This window comes from Microchirus variegatus, assembly GCF_963457635.1.
Source record: "Microchirus variegatus genome assembly, chromosome: 13".
NCBI classification, from domain to species: Eukaryota; Metazoa; Chordata; class Actinopteri; order Pleuronectiformes; family Soleidae; genus Microchirus; species Microchirus variegatus.
Window position 1 is genome coordinate 15,147,984 of NC_139814.1, and position 13,093 is coordinate 15,161,076.

Here is a 13,093-nt window from a genome sequence, read left to right on the forward strand (position 1 = left end):
GGACATAAATGGATTAGAATAAGAGTTCACATAATGGATGGGATTTTATTCCTGTGTTCATATTTAATTCTTGCTTGTATGTTGAGTAAAGGTCTACCTATATATCTTAGGTAAATCAGGGCAGCTCATAGCCAATATGCTCATGTGTTCCCCCTCATCCAACAATATTTAACCATTTAATATTATCAAATGATACACAAATTACTTACCTAAATAAATACAACACAATTGAATTTTTTCAGCACTATATTTAAGGTATTTATCGGCTGACTGGGTCTGTGATGGACTGGCGACCTGACCGGGGTGCGACCCTGCCTTTCTCCTTATGTCAGCTGGGATTGGCACCAGCGGCCGACCCGGTGACCCTCGTGTGGAGGATAAAGTGGTAGAAGATGAAGAAGATTAATTAATATAAGTTTTTCCATTCTACATCTAATGCGGAGGCTCACGTTACTGGTTCGAGCAAAATGTCTTTTGAGGGTTTTCATTAAGTGCTTATAGAGCTCCAAACACTTGTAAGTATATGTGTCATGTCGTGAATGGAGTAAAGCATTTTTTTCTAAGCCCCTCATAAGAGAGTCGGTGTGTCATAACACAGGCCATTATGCAGGGTGAAGTATTAGTGGTGTTGGGGCAGGGGGGGTGGTGGGGTTTTGGTGCATTCCTTCAAGGGTTCGTGTTTCGAGCTCCTGTGTGCATCAGTGCAAGTGCCTGTCTGACATTGTGTCTATGTATTCTTTATGGCGGCATTGCAGCTGGGGTCAAAAGTCAAAGCTCTCAGTGGGTGAGACCTTTATGCACTCTACTCTGGCTGGTATGCACGAGTTGGTACACCCCCCCCCAGGGCTTGAACTTCACCTTGCTTCCTTCACCCAAATTCGTCAATGAATCATCCATCTCAGTGTCTGTGTTTACTGAACGTTTTGATCTTTGGTGTGTGACACACTTGGTTGATTTATTAATGCAGTCATTCACCTTTTTTTTTTCTTTTAAATATCCTTTCTTCTTAAATGTAAAAACCTAACCACACATACAGAAACACAGTTTTTCTGCCTGCGGGTGAGGATTTCTCTCACTGTGGGGGTAGTAGTTTGCATTCATGTTGAAGTTCTTCCATACCTGACTTCTTATCTTCCCATCTCCCCGCCTTTCATCTGTGAAGCAGTTTTTTTTTTTTTGAAAGGCTTGGAAATTGGGAGGCCAAAAATTCTGGAGGTGGAATTATTTCCACTCTTTTGTCAGACACTTTGTGTTTGATTTGAACTTCAATAGGCAACTCAGAGGGCTTTACTTCCAGAGCTGCAGGGAGTAAAAGCCCGATCACAGCAGCTCTTTCTCCTCCTGCTTTTTTTTAAATTTTAATTTGAATTATCTGTGCTTAAACAATGAGAATCCTGTCGTATGTTGTGTCAATAGGATTATCATACTTGTAAGGCACATTAATAGTGCATGGGAAACCTACCAGCACAAGAGGAGGGAGAGTGGAAATGATGGACATCCACAATTAAATAAAACAGAACACATTTGACAAGTGAAAAGCCCAGGAAAGGACAGCAGCAGGACTTTCTCTGAGAAGTCTCAGGTCCTCCAACATGTGCTCTTTGTTGCTGCAGATGTTGTGCAAGACTGTAATGAGTAATCAGTGTTATCTCGTTTGATATGGATGAGTTGGGGGAGGAGGCATTGATAATTATCACTGTAAAATTACAGATAATTTAAAGGTGCATTATGTAATAAAGCTAAAGCAACTGGCCATAAAATCCTCCTAATATGTCACAGAGACTCAGGAATAATGTTCATATAACAAACTGAACTCACCAACAACAACAGTACAGACAAAATATTTGCATAAAAAAAAAATATTTTACAGAATGCAAATCATGTTTATGTTTTGAAATCATGTTTTGGCATGTGGCGCCACCTACCGCCGTCTACCAATCATTGCAGTCAGTAGAGTCTCAGCTGCCGAGAAACCACGGGTTGCCAGTTACGTCAAAAAACGAAACCTAAAAGTATTTTGTATGTAAAATGTATTATGAATTTGAATGTAGTAACCGTTTTTGGCCACATTCTTACATATGGCACCTTTGAGATAAGGTTTTGCCCCTGAGTGAAAGTTAAAGAAAATCTTGATGGACACAAATAGTACAGTATATACATTACATAACTATTGCCTCACCCTAACATGCAGTATACACGTACTTGCTTGCAATGTATGTATGTTTTTGAATTTATTTTTGAGAGCTACAAACCCTGCATCGAGCCAGAGCCTTAAGCCTGTTTAAATTTGTGGGTATACCTGGGATTAAAAAGGCAACTGATTCTATCCAGTTGTGATTTTTTTCCTTCAAAACACTGCATCACCTGTGCAAGAAAGAAGAAAAAAAACAACACCATTGCCCTCTTTAAGTCAGTCATTACGATGATCTTGGAAGAAATTATTTTCAAGAGCAGAAGAAGAATAAACGAGCGTGTTCACTGGGTTCTGACATGTGGACAAACCTGTGTGCATTTAAGTAATTTGACCTGGAAGTGAATGCCTATTAAATACATTCACACTGGCCATTAAATGGGATTAAATGGGGCTTTTTTTGGACCAAAGGGAAAGGGGTATGAGAGTCAGATCGTCATTCATTTTGTTTTTTCATGCAGCACATGCTGTCACAGAGTCCAGTTAAGGCACTTTCACACGCTGTTCAGCACACACACTTTTATTTGTCCATTTCTCGTAATTACCTATCACGGTGACTGATGGACTGTTTTCTCGAGCCCGAGTTGGCAAGCGGTTAGGATTACCCTGTTGAGGACTTCATGTAATTAGCCAGTCATTAAACGTGGCACAGTGTGAAGTAAACCAGAGGGAGTGGATGACTTTCCAATGGTGACGATAGAAGGCATGTGTTTGAGTAACGGCTGCTTCGTTGTCCGCATGGTCTAAAGTCATTAAAAGTAAACGCTAACTAACTACCTAATTTGTGGAGGTCAGAAATCTCGCTGCTTTCATGATCTCAGTGTCACGTATCAATTGTTTCATAGATTGGACTTGTGATTTTATTTGAAAGGAGCTGGGGGATGATTCATCTGGAGGAAAAGCCCCCCCCCCCCCCCCCCCCTCTGAAAGGTTGCATGATCGATTTACAGCACCACCTTTTTGGGTTCTCATCAATCTTAACCGGTGACCCGGGACATCCTCACGGAGATAATTGAGAAACAGAATGAAAAATACAATAGGGCCTCATTAGGAGCTGGAGTCTGCCCTTTCCTAGCACTCGCATATCACATTTCAACAACACAGAGGAATCGTGGAGAGGGACAATCAAAGTCAGGAGTCAGCGAGTTTGAAAGAACAAAGTATGAACTGCGCTCGAGGGCCGCGGTAGTGTTTCTTTTTTTTATTATTATTATTATTTCTGTGCTCGGGTCTAGAGATTTCAAAGAGGAATATTAGTCACAACCTACGCAAATGAGTTTCTTTTGAAGGCGATTTGTCTCAGACTTTTCTCAGTTTTTCAGCTAATAGGAGAAATGTATTTTCATGGTTGACTTTGCAGAGCATTCCCAAGCATGTGCTCTGTGAATGGATTCAGTAAGGCGCCCATTAATTGCAAATTTTGGCCTATTTATTTACAATTTACAACAGCATGCAATGTCAGCAAATGAAACCCTCCACTCAATTGTATTGTTTTGATTTTCTTTGCCTCTTCTCTTCCTGGAATGGAACCAATTATTGTTTCATGCAATTTTATTTAAATATGCTATTACAGAGCTGCAGGTCTTATTTAATTAGTGAAGTGAAACATAACCCCAGTAACAAAAAAAAAAAGGCTTTCTGTGCAGTTTGGAGGTTCTCAACTTTTCCCTGAATGAATGCTGCCAGCAGTCTAATCTGATGGAGGGATTGAAGACCTCACATGTCTGTCCTTTGTGATGCTCCAGTGTGTCTTCTTTGCCAAATTAAGCAACTGCTACATCCTTTCAAAAGACTTCAGCGGAGGGGGGGGAAGTATGAAGCAAACATCCCCCCCCCCAAAAAACTACCTCCACTACGGAACAAAGAGCTCAGTGTCGCCTGAAGAAATATGTGACTGCATACACATGGTGTACAATTCCAAATGGGTGGAATCTCATCTGAATTGCTCTTCTGCCAGGCCGGATATGGTTTGATATAAAACATTGGATGTTTTGTGAAAACTTGCTTTGATAGAAGATATCAGCGCCGTCAGGGTGGCTCTACATACAGTACAGTCGGTTGCCTAGTTACCGAGCAAATCCCGGATCGAGTGAGACTGCGACTTGTCTTCTGCCCATTTTAAAGAGTTTTTTTTTTTGACAGTGTTATATGGGATTTTGCATGTGCTTGAAATAAACAAGAAGACATGTGTTTCAGGGGTTTGTCACAACCTCCACAATATTTGTTGCAAAGTCAGATGTTGTTGGTGCTGACAGATGCCCACCATTCTACATGCAGCGTTGTCATTATCACCCACACACTGGGAAGGACGCATAGGCTGGAGCTTCACTAATGAAACACCCAGGGAAACAGATGTGATTTATTTGACCACAGAACCTCCATTGTTTTGTGTTTACCTGCAGAACAAAATGCTCTAAATATCCCTTTAAAATGGAAACTCATATGGTATTGTTAGATTATTTACAGCATCATTAACAGAACACAAAACTTTTGATTAATCGTCAACTTTTTTAAAATAAATGATCTTCTGTGTAGCTGCAGGAAGAAAGAAAAACAGAATAAAAGCAAGTGTTCTGATTTCAGCGTCCTAAAATGTGTTCCTTCATAGTTTCTTTGCTCCAATTTGTGGACAAACCAAAACAAATCGGCAACTAATACATTTAATCACCAGATTAATCTATTTCAAACCCTAGAGATGTTGATCAGATGCAGTAGGGATGCACAATATTATTGGCACAATACGGGCATCAGCCGATATTACCTTTAAATTGTATTATCGGCACCCCTCTGCAACTTTTATTGTTTGATGCTCATTTATGTTGCACAATGAAGAAAAAATACATCTGCTTCAACATGAGTATGTATGTTACTTTCACGAGGAAAAGACTCAAAAAATCCAATATCTTGCATTGGTGAGATAGTCTTACTGTATCACCCTTTTCTCCGCATTGTTTTTGTTTTTTCCCCCCAATTTCAGCTACGTAGCTGCAGCTGGTAGTGGATTTTTCAGCGTGTCTAACTCGTATCTAACAGCTCATCAGAGATGGATGAGGTGTTTTTAAAATCGCTAATTCTAATAGCTTGCATGTGCACACCAGAAAATATTAGGCTCCTCTGTTATGCACATAAATTGTGACTTTAAAAAAAAGAAAGAAATAAAAATCGGTGTTTTCGTTCATTAAATTCCTGGCTGTTCGGGAGTTTCGTAGAGAAACGAGGTTGGTGAGCTACAGCAGAAGTTGGTGCCATGGTCCGGTGATCTCCAAACTCCAAAAGATCGATTAATCCCCTCCCACTTCCCTTCCCATCATAGTTAACATCAGGTTGCGGTAAAGAGCATAAATGGATCCATAACCATGTTGTGTTGGCACTAAATCAGGGGTCACACAACTCAGTCGGTCTCATCTCTTATCCCAATGTCCCTCTTTGGATACAATACAGTGAGCTGGTAAAGACGTCTTGTCGGTTTATTTCCCGTGTAGCTCCTCTCAGCTTAGATATGGCCTGTGGTTTTGTCCATATCAGCTGTCCTCCCCCCTTTCCCCTCATTTACTGTATGCCCTCTGCCATTCTCCCGTCTATCTCTGCCATCGCAGCTGTCTGTCTGTTTCTCTCTCAGGTTTATCATTCCCTCTTATCTGCTGCTGCTGCTGCTGCTGCTGGTTCCTCTAGGCTTCCTGCACCTCATATCAGCCTGACTGATTGCACTGTAGCAATGCTCTGCTTTTCAAGAGAGATTATGTGTTTGCCGTCCATGCACTAATATAACAAACCCAGGTCATTGGGGTGGTCCGTCCTATAACGTGTGTTTCATTTAAAGGTCCCATATTATACCCTATGTCTCCAAGTTAACCGAGTTCCCTGGTGTCTGTGACATGCTTTAGTCAAAATATCTTAAGGATGAAGCACCACAGCAGTTCAATCACCCTGCCAAAACAGCCCTGTTCAGAACGCTCGGTTTAGTAGTACCTCTTTAAAAAAAAAACAAAAAAAAAACTTAAGGGACAGGAAATGACATCAGCCACAGAGGCTACTGGGAGCTAACAGCAGTTAGCATTTTGGAAAAGTGATCATTTGCAGGCTCTAGCAGGCACATTGCCGTCATATATAACATGTATCCACTGGACAGATAAATCCTCTGAGGCTGGAAGTTTGTGTAGAACTCTGTGCTGCACTGTGGAGCCAAGAATAGAACTTTTCGCGGACTTCGCACACTTCCGGTTTTCGGATATGTTGCCCTCACCAACACTATCTCGTGTTTTACGGACAAAGCAGAGCTCTGTGAGACAACAGTTCCAGGAATTTAGCCCTCTGTGACGTCCCAGTGAGCGCGGAAGTCAACATTGCATGTTTTATCTCCTGTACTTAGACAGAGGAGGACCACAAACACATGAGTGAGTCATCTTTGTTCACACTTTGGCGACTGGTAGGGCCTTCAGAGTCCCAAATAAAAGGATTAAAATGATTAAAAAGTTGATTTTGCATAATATCGGACCTTTAAATAAATAAATAAATAATACTTGAATGTGAATTATCCATACCATCAGAAATACATGAGTAATGTTTTAATATAAATTGATTTGACGTGGCTTGTCAGAGTCTGTCATAGGGTAAACTACAGCTGGCTCAGGTCAGAGTGACTCTGGAGAGCTTTCTGCTCAGCACGCTCATTGGACCCCACTTAAGACTTGATAGATTTCCCATTATATTTTAGACAGCCATGATGGAGTACCAGGTAGCACACCGCCCTGTTCTCCTTCCCCTTTAGCTTCTGTCTCTTAGGTGGAAACTGTACCCTGTTATGGCACACGAACGGGGAAGCTATTCAGTCACGAAGCTCTGGAGATAAATACGTCTCTTCATGTGAAACAATCACAAAAATGTAATCTGGGAAAAACCTGAGCCATGTTTCCACCCCTCGACTTGGAAAGCTCTATCTCATGGAGAGTTCACACAGGCCATGAACACTTGAATGCAATGGCAGAGGACCAAGAATCGATGCCAAGTCGTAATACCAGGCAATAAGTGGGATTATATTTGTTGTTTATTTGACAACGAGTGGTCCCTTGGAAAATATGAGCTTAGTTTATTGGTTTGTCTACTGTGTGCCAACCTTACAATACACACTGGCGCGTCGTCTTGATTTTTCAGCAAACATGTTGGCAAAGAGGAAGCGGACTGATTGTTATTTTGCTTCAGGAGCCAACTGCCAATGACAGTAGCCTCAGATTAATATGTGATTATCCTATCCATTTTTGATTTATGTAGCCATCATAGAAATCTACTTTGGACTTCATTTTACATCTTAGCCAAAAGGGTTATTGTAAACCTCCACTGTCAGCATTTAAAACATGTGGATGTTGATTTGTTTAAAGGTCCCATATTATGCAAAATCAACTTTTTAATCATTTTAATACTTATATTTGGGACTCTACCAGACACCAAAGTGTGAAAAAAGATGACTCACTCATGTTTTTGTGGTACAGGAGATGCTCCTTGGACGCTAAATTCCTGGAATTGTTGTCTCACGGAGCTCCGCTTTGTCCGTAAAACACGCGAGAGTGCTGGCGAGGGCAACGGCATCCGAAAACCGGAAGTCCTCGAAAAGTTCTGTTCTTGGCTCCACAGTGCAGCACAGAGTCCTACACAAACTTCCAGCCTCAGAGGATTTATCTGTCCAGTGGATACATGTTATATATGACTGCAATGCCTTCCAGAGCCTGCAAATGATGACTTTTCCAAATGCTAACTGCTATTAGATCCCAGTAGCCTCTGTGGCTGATGTCATTTCTCTGTGCCATAAGTTTCGTTTTACTTGACACAGAAATGTTCATTAGGACACGAGGGAACTAGGTTAACTTGGAGAAATAGGATATAATAAAGGAGGATATGGGACCTTTAAGTCAAAGGTGTCCAAACTTGGCCATGGACGATATTCTGTCCTGGTCCGTCCCTGGCCATAAATAATGCATATAAAAACGAAGCTGTGGGCCAGACTTTGGACATATCTGGTTTAAGTACTTTGTCCAGTAAAAACATATCTGCATTTCTAAAATGAATTCAACAGCCCCCCCCCCCCCCCCCCTCGATGATGAGTCAACTAATCTAACCAAGCTTGATTTCCTTATACAGTACAATTATGATTTACACTGCAGCAGCATGTGCTGTCGTGGCTGCGGTGCAACAAGAGCTGAAACCAGAGAGAAAGTCTGCAATGTTTGACATGCTGCCACGCTGCGCGGGGTCAGATGCCACTTCAGCCTGAACGTGAAAGTCACAGTCACCTGTGCACACAGAGCCACTGAAGTGTGTCCGGTAATGGAAACTTGTATCGAAAGTCTGATCACAAAATCAGAAAATAAGAGCCGTTGCTAATTTTACACTGTGACTCATTATTTAGTTTAAGGCCTTGACTCGTTGCCTAAGCAGTTTGTTAAATAGTTGCCTTTGCTAAATAGCTCTCTCTCCTCTCTCTCTTTTCCCTTTCGCTGACCCTTTCTGACTTTGTCTCTCTCTCTCTCTTCTCCTCGGTGGACTCTCTGACTTTCTCTTTGTCTCTCTCTCTCTCTCGATTTCCCTCCCACCTACTATTCAGAGAATTACGTGAGCAAGAAGGAATGAAAAGAGGTATTGTGCTCTGTTGAATGCATGTGTGTGTGTGTGTGTGTGAGTGTGTGTGTGTGTGTGTGTGTGTGTTTTCATGGCTGTCCTTTCTCCACTCCAGCACTATGTAACTACGTAGACATTGCAGCTTTTACATGCCACAGCGGTCAGAAGAGCAAGTTTTAAACCAGCATCATATTTACCTTTTTATTTTTAACATGTCAGCCTTTAACTTCACACACACACACACACACACACACACACACACACACACACACACACACACACACACACACACACACACACACACACACACACACACACACACACACACACACACACACACACACACACACACACACACACACACACACACACACACACACACACACACACACGCTTCTTAAATCAGTTACATGTTCCACAGGTAAAGAAGTTTTTACACAAGTTTCATTACAACTTTATCTGTGAATGATCTGAATCATCAATGAACATTTAGCCTAACAAAGTCCATTACCACAATACCATACTATGGATATTAGTGCCCATGTGTGGTGTTTTTGTGCAGCATGGACATTTTTTTAAGGGCATATAACATATGACATATGAGTGCCTGGAAAAGAAAAATAATAAATTCCAGTGTAAGGTCCCCAGAAAACATGTTGGTCCTCTAAACTAATTTCACAGATAATGATTACAATAATAAAATAATGTAACTTAATTTTTGGATTATTTTATCTGGTGTGGCTGCTTATGTTTAAACCACTACATACTGGTAATAATCGTGCTGTGTTTTAATTGTTGCTTCTTTCTTTCTCTTTTTAAAAGGCCTCAACACGTGTAAACGTTGTCACTGTGTGTCATTCGGAGTCACTGAAGAGTGAAGTTCCTCACTGGTCCTTGTTCCTCTCGAGTTGTTTATATGCAGTTCGTTATTATTCCTCATTGATAACCTTTTTTTTTTTTTTCCACTGATGTTTGCTGTGAATTCAATCTGCCTGCCCACGTATTCAAATGTCAGCTTGAAGGCCAAACATTGCCCTTTTTTTTTTTCCCACCCATACAACTCCCATGAAATACAATCTGATTAAAATCCAAACCCATTCACTCTGCGAGCACACATGCAGTTCAGGTCGTCTTTTTTTCGTCCGCCTCACATGTCCACATCAGTATCCGCCTGCTTATTGGCTTCATGTGTGTGTCGGCATACACGAGTGGGCTAAGGTTAATGACACGGGCTTGTCCTCTGGTCTGTAACCTTTGTCTTATTTCATATTCACACACCGTGTTGCTCAGTTCAGACGCTGTTCAAACACAATGAACGCACTCAGCAACCAGCAATAAAGAAACAATATGATCATTTTAAAATTACTTTTTTTTTAGTTGTGTGTTAGAGGAGAAGATAACCCGAGGGTTCAAGAAACAAATCGTGAGTAACAGGAGCGAATGCCTCCTGCAGCAATTTAGAAATGTGAATAGCGGGCAATAAAATGAATGGTAGAGTTAATTCTAATTAAATGCATAAATTAAAATATTAAGGTTGGCAGTTGTCATATGGGAATTGCAATAATGAGAATAGGAGTCTATTCGTATTATGTGGATAAAATAAATCAAAAAAAGCAATGTTCTCAATGCAATAGCAGTCAAAGTTGAATAAAAAGGACTCGAGGAAAAGTACATGGAGTTGTCTTTTGGGAATTCAGCCCAATTTATACTGCCTCTACGTCGTCTCGGGCTGCACGAAATATTTTTTAAGTGTCCGTCACTCCGTCAAGGCACAACGGAGACGGCAAGGGCTGCGATTGGTCCTCGGCCAGTATCTGGGCGGCATCAACGGGCATGCGGTGAGTGCCCTGATGATTAATATGAGGTAGCACACGGCGTAGAAGTTCCATTCGGAAGTACCTGAAATGGGTTTCTTCGTCCATGTCCCTCATCGGTCCAATAAGACTGTTACATTTGCTTGCCATCTGTCTCTGTTTCAATGTTATTCAGCTGCAACAACAACAGTCTTTCTCTCTCGGACGCCGTTGCTCACTGTAGCCGGAATCACAACAACGTTGCGTAGCGACCCCTACTGATCAGGCGGGAAATTGCTATGAGAACTATGAGAACTATGAGGGCTGGAGGGGTCTCCGTGGTTACGCAGACGGATAACGCGTTACGCAGTTGTAGAAGTATAATGTGGCCTTAAATCCACGGGAATGCAAATCAGTTTGCTGGCTGCAGCGCATGCCTGTCAGCATGCCTGTCTGTTGCCCTCTGCTGTGTTCCCACATCCATCACCTGCTCTGTGCGCTGCGCCCTCTCCTCCCTCGCTGTCTTTCTTTTGGAAATCAGCTGCTATTATCCCTGTCATTTTGTCGCCGACACAGGCACGCTCGGATTCGACTTTTCTTTGGAATTATCTCCCTTGCTGTGTAAAAAAAACCATCTGCACTCAATCATCCGCAGTGGCCACTATACTGCCAAATCACTGCGCTCTCGCTTTATTTCTTGGAAATGTAGTGTTTCAGCGAGATAAACGTGTACATTACTGTGGGTATCGTGCATGTGTATGTGTGTGTGTGTGTGTGTGTGTGTGTGTTTCACAAGTCAGATCTAGCCTTCAAATGTCAGTATGAGTGGGTTCTTCGAATCCGATCGATCTGAGGTCAGTTTGTCTCCAGGAAAAGTAAACAAAAAGCGTGACGTTTGTGTGACTTTCACAAGCCTCCTGTCTCCTGTCATACATCACTTACTACAATGAGTGTGTATCCACAGTGCTTCACTGTGTCCTTTAATGAGTGTCAACTTTCCAATATAGAAGAAAGTCAGAGCTCATTTATCTTGTTTTTTTTTTATATAGTTGAGGTTGTACAGTTTAAAAAAAAAAAAAAAAAAAAGGACTCTAGGTAATTCCTAAAGAATGCATGACCATTCAAGACTGCATAGCTTTGGTTTTCCATTCAACTGAATTTGCAGTCGTTTGATTCTAATTTAACAAGGTACACCAGTTAACATACTGTACATGTTCTCCACTGTGTCTGCAGGCCGCTAAAAGAGCTTAAGGCTACGTTTACACTAGCACGGGTATTTTTAAAAAACAGAGACTTTCCCCTGCGTTTGTGCCTTCCGTTTTACGCGCAAACACGCGATTTCACCTCTGAAAACGATTCTTTCTAAAAACTCCGGCAAAAGTGGAGATTTTGGCAAACGGAGAAAAATAGAGTTTTAGGCAATCTACGCTCCAAAAATGCGACCTTTTTACATTTGGTTATGACCCTTTTTAACATGTTTGAGCTCCTATATTACGTAGAGGAGCAGAGACGTGTTAGGGCTCGGAGGTGAGCCAGACCTCGTCACCGTCAGCTTCGCCGGTTTTGGGTCCGACCTGGGCGGACTGTTGTCTGGTGGGAGAACTTTGAGAATGAGGTTATTGTCCCGGAGGAGTGGCGTGAGAATTTTAGGATGTCGCGATCATCGCTGCTGTCCCTCATACATCGAGGGTGAGAGGTCAGTCGTTGTTGTTGTTGTTGTTGTTGATGAGGATTCTGATTGGCTTGTATGGCTTTCTCCTTCTTCCTACACTGCCGCCCACAGGCTTGGCGTAGTCATGATGGCTCTCGACAGCTTATTAATGCGGGTTAATATAAATGGGAACTTTTTTGAAAACGATGATGTGTACACACAAAGTTATTTTGGAAAACGGAGGGAAGAAAATATCATTTTTTTTAAAAATATCCAGCCAGTGTAAAGGTAGCCTAAAATGATCTTACATTTACTTGATGATGGTATAAGTCAACTTTCTATTCAGGTGGTTACAGTATGTGCACTGTACACTCGGATTTACTGTCCTGTAACTTTGTTTCACTGCAGAGAGAGGAAGGAAACGCTGTGTGATTAATGAGCGGCTTTATCGCCTGCTTTCCTTTGCACATGCCTCTACAGTATAATCTAAATGATGCAGCTTAATCTCTAACTGTGCGGAGAAGATGAGGTGAAGTGAGGTGGATGAAGCAGAGGGTTGTGGGCTGTGAATGCTGGAGTCACAAGGGGAAGGAAACTCAAACAAAAGTCAGATATACCACACAGTAGAAAAAAGAAAAAGGAAACAAGACAGGGTCGAGTATGCTGTAGTAGATGATTTATCCCTATTCTTTATTCCTTTCCTCCTCTTATCTTCCCTTATCTACCTGCTGTACCCACTCTCAGTCTAACTCCACTTCTCTGGTCTGGCTGTTGGCCAGCACAGCACAGAACTCCTGTCTGCTCGGGCCAATTTGGAAGGAATTTGCTCAACTATTAAAGTCCAGTATT

The 13,093-nt window shown here is 41.8% G+C and overlaps 1 protein-coding gene across 3 annotated transcripts in view; it reads left to right on the forward strand.

Moving 5' to 3' along the window:
- Positions 1-13,093, forward strand: part of ctnnal1 (catenin (cadherin-associated protein), alpha-like 1) — a 57,829-nt gene that overhangs the window by 14,798 nt on the left and 29,938 nt on the right. Inside the window, exon 2 of one of the 3 annotated variants that reach the window (XM_083899971.1) lies at positions 8,787-8,818. The exons of 1 other annotated variant lie outside the window; for it this stretch is intronic. The gene's annotated coding sequence lies outside the window, so the exon portion shown is untranslated. Of the gene's footprint in view, positions 1-8,729; positions 8,819-13,093 lie in introns of those variants that run through there. One more of the 3 variants, XM_083899970.1, reaches the window with a different exon arrangement.